Source organism: Apteryx mantelli, chromosome 13 (genome assembly GCF_036417845.1).
Source record: "Apteryx mantelli isolate bAptMan1 chromosome 13, bAptMan1.hap1, whole genome shotgun sequence".
NCBI lineage: Eukaryota > Metazoa > Chordata > Aves > Apterygiformes > Apterygidae > Apteryx > Apteryx mantelli.
This window is the reverse complement of record NC_089990.1, coordinates 19,943,616-19,958,060: the sequence shown is the minus strand read 5'-3', so window position 1 is coordinate 19,958,060 and position 14,445 is coordinate 19,943,616.

Sequence of the window (14,445 nt, the reverse complement as noted above, 5' to 3'; positions counted from 1 at the left end):
ACAGAAAGTAGCTTTAAAAAAATCCAGGATCAATGACATTAAAAAATTATTTGTTGAGCACTAAATGTGCTCATGTGAGGCATCTTAATTCTAAGGGGTCTGCAACTACCATTATGTCCTTGAGCACACGGAGGGTTTGGTTATTTGTGTTTGAGAGCTTTACTGTTGATGTAGCCACAGGATACAAATGACTGATAGGAATAGGAGCACTGGAATTGCTAAATGCACCTCCCTGTTCAGTCCTTTAAAAGCGTGTTTGACACCTTGATGCTGAACTTATGAATATAATTAACATTTCTGAAGTTATTTAAAATCCAGTTTGGGGTCAGTCTAGATTTATGTTCTTTAAATATGCATAATGCAATATTAGGTATTGTATTAAAAGACTTACCCATTTCATCACCTAGAGCATGATGTCCTTTGTTGTTGATAATAGATCTTTCTGAAATACCTGGAATTGACTTTCGCTATGTCACTTTGGATTGCAATAATATACAACATGGCAAGCATAACTAGAGGTGACACTGAGAGAAAAGTAGTACTATGATTTAGCCTTGATGGGTTAAGGACTCAAGGGAGGCAATCTGTTGAAAAAACATAAGCCTTTCTTGAGTCTGAAAAGCGTAGCCAGCAATGGCCTCCTCCATAGTCATTGCTGGTGTTCAACAAGAGAATACTGGGATCTCCATGTCTCATTCCCCTGCTCGCTCTCGCGTTCTGCATTCCCAGACTTCAGCCAAGGGTCAGGTCAATACTAGCTGGTGCAGACCAGGCTCAGGGGCTACTGAATATCTTTTTATATCAGCCTCTTTGTATGAAAACCAGCAGACTTGAAAGCCTTTTGGCTTCTCTGCTTTTCAACGCGCAGTACCATGATTTGGTTTGTGATTATTAAGCATGCACCTCTCTCACAAATACTGTATAATTTTGCTTTTCAAGTAATATAAAGGTTACCATGAAGTAGTGGGAGAAAATGTTCAGCGTGGCATCATCAGAGCACAGGTAGCCATAGACTGTGCAGAAAATAGCTGGTAGTTGTTGTCAGCCATAAGTAAAATTGGTTTTAGCCGTGTGTTTTTAAAGCACGTGTGTTACTGAGGGAGAGTTGTGCCTCTGAATCCAGTGTTGGTAGGTGTATACGTAACCGAATATTACAGGCATTCTAGAAAGTATCTTCTACACTTGGCGTTGGAAATTACTCTTATATATGTAGATTGTTGGGTATGCTGTTTAAATCTTTGAGGGCTTGCCAAATAATCTCATTGTTTCTAAATCCAGTCTTAATGTAATGTTTATCATCTGAGCAGGATACAATGCATAAAGAGCTAAGCTGGTAAGGAATGAAAAGATCCACCATCGAGATCAGCCTCGTGATGATAAAAGATAAGAAAATTAACTCAAAATAAAATTTTATATTTGCTCTAAAATGGGCTGCAGTGTAGGTTAGAGTTGCTTGAGCTAGTTTTAACCATACTTCTTCAAGTACTAGGAGCAGGTCAGGTTGTGCTGGCAGGGAGAGCCCAAAAAGGAGAAGCCTGCCTTCAGCAAGGCTGTAAGTTGCCTTAGCTTGGCTTGTTTCAGGTGTGTGAAGCATTTGAATCAAAGCAGTATAGACATACCTAAAACCCACAGGATCAGCCCTTTCCATGTCATTAGAATCTGAATGTACCTTAAAAACCTTTTTAATACGTAAATATTGCAGAGGAAGGTGTGATTAGTGTAATTACTGTGAGTTACTTTTGAGATATACCTAACATATATTAAGGTACATAATACCTATTTCATTGGAAAATGTTTAACAGACTCTGTCCAAGAGACCACTAAAGAAAATATTTGCAGTCAATATGAATTCAGTTCAACTTCCAAGTCTGGCTGAAACAAAACTCCTAAATTCAGTCTCAGGTACTTAAAACTTTTCCTAGGGCTTGAGGTTAACTTTATGTTCAGATTCATCAGTGATTCATTTATTGCCACGGTCATCTTCTGTGTTGACCATCTGAGACTTTACTTCTGCTAAGAATTGGGGACATTCCCAGGAAACCATTTTGAGTGAGATTTGATCTTACAGAATTTGACTGAATAATCCATTTGTTGAGCAGCTACAATACAGATCTCATTGCATTGGTCTCTGAGAGTGTAAAAGATGATGAAACAAAAACATTTCTATAATTAAATAAAAATGACTTCCCAGCATTGCTTATGGAAGGAAAATGAGATGCTTAAGTAAAATTAGTTACAAACAGGGTCCATCTTCAAAAAATTTAATTAAACTTAAATAAACCACTCTTGATAGGATTTGAAAAAAGCACACTTGAACTGTCAGTATCTCTTCAACTTTCTTTCCATGCCTCATAACTACCTTTTAAAGCTATTCTTTCAATAGATGGGTATCTCAAATCTAATGCCTTAGAGATTCTCTGATATTTTCCTGTTTAAACAATTAACCTTTTTACCTTCAAAACCTTCCTGCTTCTTCAAAACTCTGTTAGTGAGGTATGCTAACAACTTAACACAGATAATCCTGGAAATTATTAGCTGCCTATAAGCATAATTGCCTTATCATGATGAATGTGGATGACATAAAGAAAAAAAAAACCTATTACACTAAACAAGTGGCTGAAATGAGTAATGTGCTAAGTATATATACAGTTTAATTGGGACCCCCATTGATAATGAAAACATCCAAATTTTGCTGTGGTTTCTAATGAAAGCAAGGCTTATATGATTACAGTAATGCATATGTATGAGGCTGGTATGTCTGCATGTCTGTATCCCCCAGTATCATCTTTTTTTTAATCCAATAACTGAAGTCAACAGGAAGATAGTTTTGAAAGAGAATTAGGTTCCTAAAATACATAGCTGCACAGAGAAAAAGAAGTATAAATTTATATACATAAATAAGTAAAATAAAAGATAAAATATGAATAAATAAAGCAAAATATATATTTATAAGTGCCCTTTCTAAGGGAAGGCTGCTCTGTAAGCTCCTGTGAGAGTTTCTACTACAGAAGGAGACCTTGCAAATGTGCCCCAGTTCAGAGAGATGTTCCAGCCAGAGCCTGCACCTTCTAAACCGTGGGGGGTCTGCAAGGGAGAGGCTCTGTGCAAGCAGGGAGTTGTCCCGGGGTTCTGCTCAGAGGAAATGGAGTTGCCTCCCTTCTTGTGTGCACTGAACACCTCACTTTTCCTCATGGTATGTATTTCCTGTTTCTTTGTAAGATGCTGATATTTGATGTCAAAACAAAGGGCTAAATCTTGCAACAATAGGAACATCTATTTTCTGATTATAGCTTTCATGTTTAAAACCAGAAGTATTATTGTGTGTGTGGCTGGCAGTCATTGTGCTTCATGGATTATTATACTTGCAGTTGCAACTGTACGAAAAGCATTCATTTTGCTTATGGGACAGCTTATTGTTCATATTGAACAATAACAAACCTTATGCCATGGATGGAATAATTTGATTTATTTCAGTTATTAGGTACACTAGGTATGTGATTAGGCATCACTGTTATAACCATGTCTTACGTTGCTATTTTATTAATTCCTGTTAGCTTGTACAATCAGAGAAGGGTTCTGCACTGAAATCCTTAAGTAGATGCAATGTATGTCAACACATGGCTCCTAGCCATTGCCAAAGTCTTGATAGTATTGCAGGCCTTCAAGATGAAATGTGGTTTCCTGAATAATTTGTTTAATGCATCTTTAAGGTATTCATATTTTCAAGATGCATTTGGATTTGCAAGCTATAAAAGATAAAGCACGCTTTGCACTATTTTCAATATAGTACATTTTAAAATGCTTGAGGGTTCTCCTCCATACAGTGGATGGTTCGCTCTAAGGATCTCAAACATTCATTTTTCCTGGTTCTCATATCAGAGATTTTCTATTAATATTGCTAGAGTGAAATAGGAGACTGACTGCTGGGATTCTCTAGGCAATCAATGAAAAATACATTGCAACAGTACTGTCCCTTTCACTTTCATTTAAGGCTGTGAAAGCATTTTACAAACATTAATAAAACGTTACAGTAAGTGTTGAAGCTGGATCTCTGTGAGCGTTCCAGCCTAGAAACCTGTAAACTGAGGTGAAAATGGGCAATGGCTACACTATATGACTGTGGAAACGAAACCTCCCTTCGCTGGTCTCCATTTCTGTGCACCCTCTTGGACATCCATAAAGCTCTGTTTCCAAAAACACTCTCGATTTGCAACTTTCCAGCTCTGGAGTCTACCTTTGGGGCCTTGATTCTTGGTCATAGGCTTCAGGGCTCTGGTTCATCTTGAGCTTTCTATTAACTTGATGTAAAATTTCAAAGAAAGAATCTCCTGGAAGTAAAATTAACTTTCCAATAGCAATATTCTCCTTGCCCAGGTATACAGAGCTTCTTAGTTAAAACTGTTATGTTCAGCATTCGATCTGTTTTACACTGTAGAAAAGCTAGATCAACAACCATGAATTATGGAGGAATAAACATCTACTCAAGCTTCAAATGGCAAAGTCTTAGCTGTATTTGACAAGCTTTGTTTTTTCTTCTCCTGTTCCAAGTCAAATACACTAAGTGCAATGTTTCTTACTAAAATTCCATAAAGTGTTTGTTCAAATTTTACAGTGATTTCTGTATATTAATGTGAAGCTTTTATTCTGTGTTTACTATTCATAGCTACGAAGACTTGATGTGGGATAGGAACTACTGAATTACCCATTATCAGAAAGTTCCTGGCAAATTATTCTGCTTGTGTCTCATTAACTTGTCTGCTGGAACCTCATACCAACTTTCACAGGCAATAGTCTGAAACTGCACTAGCAATATATTTCGCAGTGATACCAAGATATGCTTACCGAGTCAGTGTATCTTACAGAGATAGCAAAGGAGACAGCTGTGCACTTTATCCCTTGTTCTTTGTACAGCAAAAACTCCTTTGATATCAACAGAAATCCACAGTGCACTGGTGACATCTTTTACACTGTCCAGTGCTATAAATCACATGCAAATATACTCTACCACTTGAATTATGATCTCAAATACGGTCCTTGTTTTTACTTACATAACAAAATGCTGTTTCTTAAGGCAGAATTAAAGCATTTCTTAGAGATAACTTGAACTACCAAACAGTGAAATGTCATTATTCCTTTAATTATGTACATAAAATATAAAACTAGAAGTTGCTATAGAATTCCAGCAGTGCAATTTCTCAGTAATTCATCATGGAGAGAATTTCTTGCGATCTTCCAGAGTCCTGTCCTTTAAGATAAATGTATCTTAATGTGATTCAAATTATTTTCTGATCTTTAAAGTCTCATTTTAGAAATCACTGATGTATTAACATAGCTTAATCATCTATATGAGTTTATTGGCTGTAGCACATATGTGGTAGAGCTGTTTCTTACTTCTTCCAACATGTTTTATAAACCCATGAATCAGTAACAGGAAAGATAAAATGAATAAGTCAACAGATATCAGTGCTGACCAAAGACCAGAGGTACTTACAGTATGAATATATTTTTGTTTTCTTGCCTGTAGGCCATAATTTTACAGATAAAACATATTTTAGAGTAGATAAAGCTGATCACTATACACTACATCTATAAATATAGTAGTATGTGCTCTTACTGGCATTAGAAGGATAATGTAAGTACACTCTGTGATGTATTTTGCTAGCATCAGAAAGTCAACAAATGATAAAATGAATGATGTCTTCTGCCTGACCCATTTTACTTATATCTCCACAAAAGTGATCGTGTTCTGTTCTTTTTATCTTTTGACCATTAATATTTTTGAGAGCAAGGGAGATCTGGGGCACCAAACAGCAGTTCCCCAGACGATTTGAACACTGGGGTCAAAGCTTTGCTGCCTTGCTTAGAAGGAAATGAGCAGCAGGTTGTCCTTCTCTTAGGCTTTCAGTGAACAAGAAGGCTGGAAATACCAAGCTACGAGAGGAACTTGGATCATTTTAGGCACAAGAGCCCAGAGGTGTCTGTTATCCTGGTGATATCATACCTCAGGTTTGTCGCAAGACCGTAGTTTCAAGATCTTTTGCCAAAGTTTGTGGTGCTTTTGCGCCTGTGCCTGAGCCTGCATGGTGTTCACAAGTCAGGGCAGTGCAGTGGAGGAGCGCAGAGCATTCGGTCCATTCCTCTAAGCACGCCATCACCAACAGTCTGCTGGCAAGTTTTGCTTCGCTTCAGACTAAGTCTATACAAAATACCTTTTAGTGTTAATTTGATTTAGTTAGCAGCTGAGGAAAAAGGATAGCATTAGAATTAATATTCTGAGCATACTTCTTCGATTGCAGCAACCTCTACTGCAACTCTCTTTCCCTCTCTTCCCAGAAAAATTATTTGGAGATTTTCTTGGCTAGTAATCATTACGTAGCTTTCAGGTGGATTAAAACACTAAAGTTCTGCCTCCAGAGACTTAGATAAAACTCTATTTAAGTAGACTGATCTCATCGTAATCCCTGGTAGGCATTCTTCCAAATCTCAAAACTACAATTGCGGTAATCTCACAATAATTTTTCTTTTGAACTTAAGTAGCTTACTACTTAATAGAATAGGTGTCGCAGGTCAGGACTAACGCGGGTGGGAAAGTGTGAAGAGTAGTAATGTAACACTGTCTTGTGGTATCATCCTTTGTGATACACATGAATGTTAAATTCAGCTAAAAAATAAAAATATAAAGAAGTGTGGAGTATGAAAAAACCCTTCATGAAAACAAACTGAAACAGCATGTTTAAGCTCTTAATTAAATTACTGGAGATTTATTTTGATTTGTATCTGAAACACAGCAGGCAGAAGAGAGAGAAATTGCGTTTGCTGGAGTAAAAATAGATCATTCCAATGCACAATATTTTCCATTAAGCTCCCTGTAGGCTTACAAGCCTAGAGAGCTTGTCCCTTCATTTTCTATTCCTTCATTGAAGGAGGTTTTATGTTTTATTTTCAACATAAAACAAAAATGTTGTATCACGATAGTAATGCTGGATATTTCAGTGCTTTCAATAATGACTGTTTTAACAGGGTGACTTGTTCCTTATAGTCTCAGGAAGTTTAGGGACAGCAATTTAGGTGAATATAGGAGATTAAGCTTGCCGAAATTGCTAGAATCCCTCGTGGAGGGATCTGCTATCTCATGTCCTCGATGTCAGGCAGGCTCTTTCGTTAGACTGCATAGGTCCAGACCCATTACAATCACGCAGTCACCCAGGCTCTTCATTTCTGTCAGTGGGATATCCAAAATTTGTGGTTTCCACACAGTATCTATCCAGTAGATCTCTCGATATGTGCAGGCAGGCTGTGGAAATGGGGGCAGAGAACTTCCACCACTTCTCAGTGCCTTTTACCAGAGTTCAAGCAACTGGATGTCCACATGCTGGACACCTAGCTGTACCTTTGATCAGTGCTACACCATCCCCGAATTATCAAAATTAGCTTTAGACAGAGTGGTCCTGCACCACTGCTTACTCAGAGCGCTTTGATTCAGATTGTCTTTCAGAAATGTGGTGGCAGGAGAACTGCCAGGAGCCATCAACTATTAGAGTCCAGAAGTGGACTTCTGGGGGAAAGAAAGGTTACTTGTCAGTAAAAGTTGTTCTTTGAGTGATTGACACATACATTCACATTTTACCTGCCTTTTCCTTCTCAGTCTCTTTAAAGTACCTTTATGCATTCACTATCCAGGAGTAAGGGACAGGGAAATCTCTGTGTGCTAGCGCAGAAGGAAATGTGGGGGTGTCCTGGCAGAAGGTCACACTTGGGTCTGCTTACCCCAGAGGACAGCTTCTGCATAAGCATCTATTCTTACACGGTGCCTGCAGAGCAACAGGTACATTTCAGGCTTGACAACAGTGCACTGAAGTAGAAATACTCAAATTCATATATAAACAACTATACCAAATAATATTGCATGGACATTTTAAAAGCCATTTGGAAATGGAAATATGAACAGAGATCAGGGGAAAAGATTGAATTATAATTCAATCATCTTATATTTATAAATTATCTAGTATCTATATTACTTTAAAATAGGATTTATTTGTTTTAATAATTCATGGAAAGTTCGCAGTAGGTAATTTATTAATAATACAGTGTCATCAATATGGATTTTTCCCATTTCCTATTTCTGTTCTATTGAGCCTGCTGGTCTGTTTTATGGCCACAGCAGACAGCTCCATTTTAAACTACCGTGAAAGGAAGCCTATTACCTTGTTTTCAAAGTAAAATGTAGAGGTATTTGTGGAATATAAAGCTTCAGGCTGAGATCAGGAGTAACTATAATCACAGAATTACACATACAGACCTATTGAGATAGACGCTAAAGGCCACTATGCAGCAAAATACTTAAAGTAAGCATGTGCTTAGATTTGTGAGTCACGCCACTAAAATCAATGGAATGACTTTTATACTTATTAGTATAATTATACTATTAAGACACTTAGGTAAGTGTGCTGATTCAGAGCCTGACCATTGAAGCACTCTGCAAAGGCAAAGCCCAACGCATCAGGAATGTACCATTCGCAGTCTGGCAACCAAATTCCTGAATACTTCATCGTTAACTTTAGTTGTGTCCTGTATTCTTAATATATAACCTAGCGTCGTCTGTACCGGAAGTTGGTAGTTATTGGTTCAAAACGGTATTCCTATAACAGTAATAATTAGTGGGGAGGACTGACTTACTTACTCGTATTCATATTATTTCTTGTTCTCACCAAATAGTTTTCTCAGGCTGCTATACTCTGATATTGAGGTCAGAAACAATTTGTTGTGGAGCAAGAAATGTTGATGTTTTCAGGAGAAAAACAATATCTGCTTAGTGTTATTGCTAAAGAGGCTATGACTGTAGTTCTTAAGAAAGCAAACCTGTTCATTCCCCTGAGAAGATTAGGAACAAATATGCACCAAATAAATCATTTGGGATATGATGGTTTCATTTAAACACTTTTAACAGGGAAAAAAACTGATAAATACAGAAGTAATGGAATGGATTGATTATGACCATATCCAGAACTGCACACTGTAGCAGCGCAGGTGATTTTTCATTCTTGCCTGCTGGTGGTGGTGCCATATTTACTGGCGGCTATCACAGCTTCTCCTGCGTGTGTGTGTGTGTGCGGTGTGTACAGCCCTTCTGCTCCATAACTTTTTGGAAAACGTAGTTAGGAAACTTCTGTTGGGAATAAATCTTAGGTGAGTGAATGCACAGAAATAGTGTACAAACATGAATGGACTAAGGTGGACTAAGAACTAAATCTCAGTAGCGTTTGCTTTGGTGTTTGTTGGTCCATAGTGGATGAGTGCATGGGCATTGGCATAAGACTCTGCAGATGAGATTTGTCTTCTGAAGTCTAGTGCTGTCGGCTTGCAATTGGTGGTAAATCACAGGCTTTCCGTTGCATCTCTAAAGCCATTCTTTAGCCACTCGCTTAGAGGACCAAACCTCCAGATCAGTGGAAACCACAGGTGCCACAGTTTCGGGCTCTCCTCTGAGCTGTGCAGGGGAGGAGGGGTGCTTTATTCCTCTTGATGCTTCCACACCAGCGTGGCGGCTCACCTCTTTGTGCCATGCCAGTCTCAGGGTGAGGTGGGCAGCTGTAGATTTGGCTGTGGGGTGTCCCTCCGTCCTGATCGGCAGCCTGCCTCGCTCCTTCCAGCCCAGAGATGTCCATCATCTCTACTCATCAGTGCTGCCAGACTGCAAGAACTTCAGAAGAAACTTTTCTAACTGTCTAATGGGGGAAAAAAACAAACAAATTATTTGGGACTTCTATTCTCTTTTACGAAAAGCGAAGACTTGATCATGGGAAGCAGTGCTTGCTGCTTAAGTACATAGTTAGGACCTGGAGTTCCAGACTGATTTCTGCCCAATAGTGTACCCTTTTGTAGGAACCTCATTTTAAAGAAATATGATGTTGGCAAAACAAATTTCAGTGCTTGCTTAAAAATCGAGTTTTCTTCCTCAGCAAAAGTCTTTAAGCTATCTCCTCAAAAATTCATGTTGATGATCTTTGTCACATGATCATGCCTCGTCTTTTCTTGCTGTTCTTAAAAATAAAGTGGATTCTTTATCCAATTTTCATTAGCAACATTCTCTGAAAAGCTTGTTTTAAACTTTGAAATTAAACAACTGCAGAGCTCCTTTATACTTTTAGTAAAACCAAGCTGAATTTTCAGTTAGATTTTTGTGAAGCTGTCTGAAGTGTTAGGGAAGATTGGCTCTGCATCTTTATTTGGGCACTGAAACACACTGATGTAGCCTTTGGCTATTTTTTAAATTATAAAAGGTATAGTTCTGAATGTCTCACATGGGTGACTAAAATATCTTTTACCATAATTGTTCCATAGAATAATCAAAAAATTGAAAACTAAAGTAACTAAGAATTTTTTCCTAGAGTTCAGCGCTCAGGAAGATACATAAGTAGTCATTAGTAAAACAGGAAAATAATTCTGGAATCGGTTCCACTGACTTGTGAAATATATTGGCTTACTAAGCTGATCCAAGATCTTCATGAAACAAAATTTTCTGCAGAACTATTGCTTCCTGTAGTTGAAGCAGAAAAAAAAAGTTTATCTATAGGTTTTGTTTTGAGGCTTTTTTGTTTTGACTTAGAAATCTTTCTCAGGTTCTGTTTGCCAGCATTTGTCATTAATAACAAGAATTGACAGCAAGTTGTTTTACAATATGGTCTCTAACAGTCTTTTGCTGATGGTTGTATAGTTTTGTATGTGATTTCCTGTTTTGAGCAGTTCTCAAACTTTAGCCAGCACAATGCTTCTAAAAGTAATGTGGGAATGTCAATACCACTGAGATGTGTCAGTGTTTTACAGTTGTTCTTTAAATTGACCCATTTTCTATTTCAGAAGAATTGAGATGTTTGTCTATATAAACATATGAAGGTTTTTATGGAATCACAGTAAATGATTCATTTAGGCACTGATTTGTTTTCTTCACTACCATATGTAAGACTAAACAATAACCATTTGGGATCACATTTTCTATAATTTTGTATTGCTTAAAAGTTAGAGCTGTTTCAGCAGTATTAAAAATAAGCGCTTCTGCCTAACTCATCAAGGGGACTTTCTTTTGTTTCCATATACTCTTTCTGTTCAGACACCTTTCTATTTAATACGATTTTGGCTGTGGTTTTGTTAATGAATTCATCATCAAATCATATCACTCCGAGAACCAAGCCTCCAGCGGTTTGGTTTATTGCAAAAGTCGGCATTGCATGACTTGGAAATAAAAATGAGGGATGTTTATGGGTATTTTGGACTAATAAAAAATGCACTGTCTAAGCAACAAATCCTACCAGCTTACACAGAGATCCTAAAACCAACCTTCCCTGTATAGTTCCCCCTCCCGTCTTGTGCATATCCAGGTCCCAGCTCCCGAGTGCCCCTCCGGAGCCGGAGGGGCCATTTCAGAGGGTGCTGGGTCCCCGCGTGCGTGCTGCTGGCCCCTCGCTCCCCCTCTGCCCCCCGCGCTCAGCGTGAGGAGTTGGGAGCCACGGCGCTGTGTTTTGGTGCGATTTGGGTAGCGTGTGCGAGGCTGGGAGCAGAGCCCCGGCTTCCCCGCGCGCTCCCGCCCCGTTCGCCCGAGTGGTACTGCCGCTGTTACCACCCTTCATTTCCGATTTAAGTCTTGAACGTGTGCACATTTCTTACAGATTTACATACAACCGTGTGAGATTATCACCTGGTAGCTATAAACAAGGAAAATGTTTAGTCCCAGGCCCTACAAATAGATAAGTGTGTGTGTAATTTTATTCCTAAGAGCAGTCCCATTAAAATGTGTGGAGCTGCTGCCATGCTTGTGGCTAGCACAGTCCGTAAGAGTTTGCAGGGTTATGGCCTTAGATAACTTTCTGGGATCCATGACATTTTTTTTTTAAGGTTATGTGATGTGCTTGCACCATGCTGAAAATGGGAACGGATATTATTGCAGGAGGCTGTGTAAGGGCCTGACTTACCCAGAAGAGCGTTCCTTTCTCACGTCCCTGGAGACAGGTATGTTTATTAACATGTGAAGAAACCCTTCCTGAGGCTATCCAGCGTAGCACTGATACTGAATGTGCTCTGACATACAAAGTTTTCATTGAAATAAAGTATCAAAGGAGTTTGCTTTCAGCAGTGAAAAAAAACGTAGTTCATAACTCTGAACTAGCTGTATATATAATGTGCTGACTTAATATTCCAAAGAGTAAAAAAAGCTTCTGCCTCTTTTGAGTGCTTATACAAATGAGAATAGCTTTTTTAGATACATAGCTAGGAATTTATTCAAAATATTGGGTTTTTGTTGCCAATGCTATTCTCCCTGGGGAACATGCAAAAAAGCAGACAAAGTGAAATGGAGACAACCAACTTTTTGCATAAAAACAAAAATTTATGGTTTAACTATTTTTTTTTAGGAGGAACTTGAATACTGTGTAGGAAAATAGATTAAAATGGCTCAAAGTGTATTGCCCAAAATCTGACTTTGGCCTGCTTTCTGAGGTGCTGAGTTAATTTTTTTTAAGTGTGACAGCTGAAAGTTAGTCAGTGTCCCCAGAGTAAGACATGGAGTGCAGTGTCATGGTTTTCTTCAGATGGGCTGAAAGGAGAAATCCTTCCCATCTAGGCATCAGCTTAATCTTAGCTCAGCCCAACCTCCCCAGGTAGCTGCACAGTCTTACCACAGGGTATTTTAAAATTGGTGCAAAAACTAAGCTTTGGTTTTGGATATTTGTTTGCTAAAGGATGGGTTAGTTTGTACTTACTGTATTTGACTAGTTGGATTTGTGTTTTCAAGACGACAGATAGCTTTATAATTGGGAGGAGTTGTGTGGCACAGGTTGGTAGACTTTTCCTGAAGAATCTCTGAGAAAGATGGTTCTGTTTTTATAATGACCATTATATATTTAGTCAAGCAGTTATTTGTTAAAGAAAGGTTTTTAAAAGGAAGTCCATACTCTTCTCCAATAATCCATTGTCAAAATGCCCTTCAGATCACATCAGCCAGACTTTTGACCTCGCTGTCAGGGGATAAATCTGCTGTCAGGGATAAATCTGCCGTGGGCTGGAGCTCGATAGCTGCTGCGCAGCACCAAGCGACCAGGCCCCGCCACGAGATCAATGAATGTTGTCCACTCCCAGACCTTGGTCTGAAGCCCCTTCTTGGCAGCTGAGTGGCTTCGCCTGAGGCCTTTTCCTCGGGGAGAACCTTTCGCTTGTTCACTGCTGACACATGGAGCAGGCTGGACTGACAGAGTGTCTTCTTCATGTTCATACTGAGCTGGAAAGTTTTGGAGGTATTTATGCTTACCGTGAAATTGCTGAATTGTGAAGGTGATATTGCTGCGTGCAAGTGTCTGGCATGAGACCAGAACGAGCTTTGTAACCCTCTCTCCAAGCTTTGCCTTCCGTATGATGAGAAGGTTTATCTGCCGGGGATGTTACCTAGGAGCAACGTTCTGCAAAGGCATTTGTGGGCGTGTGCCTGTGTGTGTGTGTGCGTGCAACTGAGTGTGTATGAGTATGTAAATGCCCAGTGTTTAATTTATAGAAGTGTTGCGCTAACTTAACATACAAAAGAAGTGCTTGATGGTGAAGCACCCTACATCCTCTGAAGCTTCACATGCATTAAATGTGAACCATGAAAAACAGACGCATAGTTAATATGGACGAGATTTCCAGAAACGTATAGCCATGTAATGTTATATTCTGATACATCTGTACACTGTGAGGTGGAGGAGATGAGGTGAGAAATTTATTTTAAAATCTGCCTAGCAAAACAGCTACAGATGTTCAGGCATTTGTATTTATATTCTTTCACTTACCAACTCTCAGCCAATGGACAAGGACATATTGTATTCCTGCTTTTTTGTGATTCATTCCTCATAAAACAATCTGTTCTCTTAGTGGCACTTGTTATTAATCAAGGTTTTTTCCCTCCATTAGGGTAGTTGTTGGCTCAATCACTTCAATATATATAATCACTAACTTTTTCCATTACACTAGTGAGTAGGTGCTCTTATATGTCTGTCAAAGGGATACTGGTGCATTTAGTGTGATGCTTTGCAATTTCAGTGAGAACACTAATGGTTGAAGTGTGATTGCTTTAAAAAAAAAAAAAATTGCATGTTCCCCACAGAGAGAAAAGAGAGAAAAAGGATGGAAAGTTCCAAACTCAATTTATTTTTGTATCATTAAAACGTTCAAAAGTACAAAGGAATGCTTCTGCAGAATCAATCATTTCATAATGTATCTGCAGAGACACTAGACTTGCGTTATCTTAAAGAGAATGCTGAAAAGGCTAAAGTATCAATTTCATACAATAGTGTGTATATTTGCAGAGTACAGCACAAAAATTCTCGCTCTTACAAATGAAATGGAGGAGGGAGAGGGAAAGTGCATGTAGATAAAACTTTCTTTATTGACATCTTACTTTTTTCTGTGCAAAAATGGTACGTG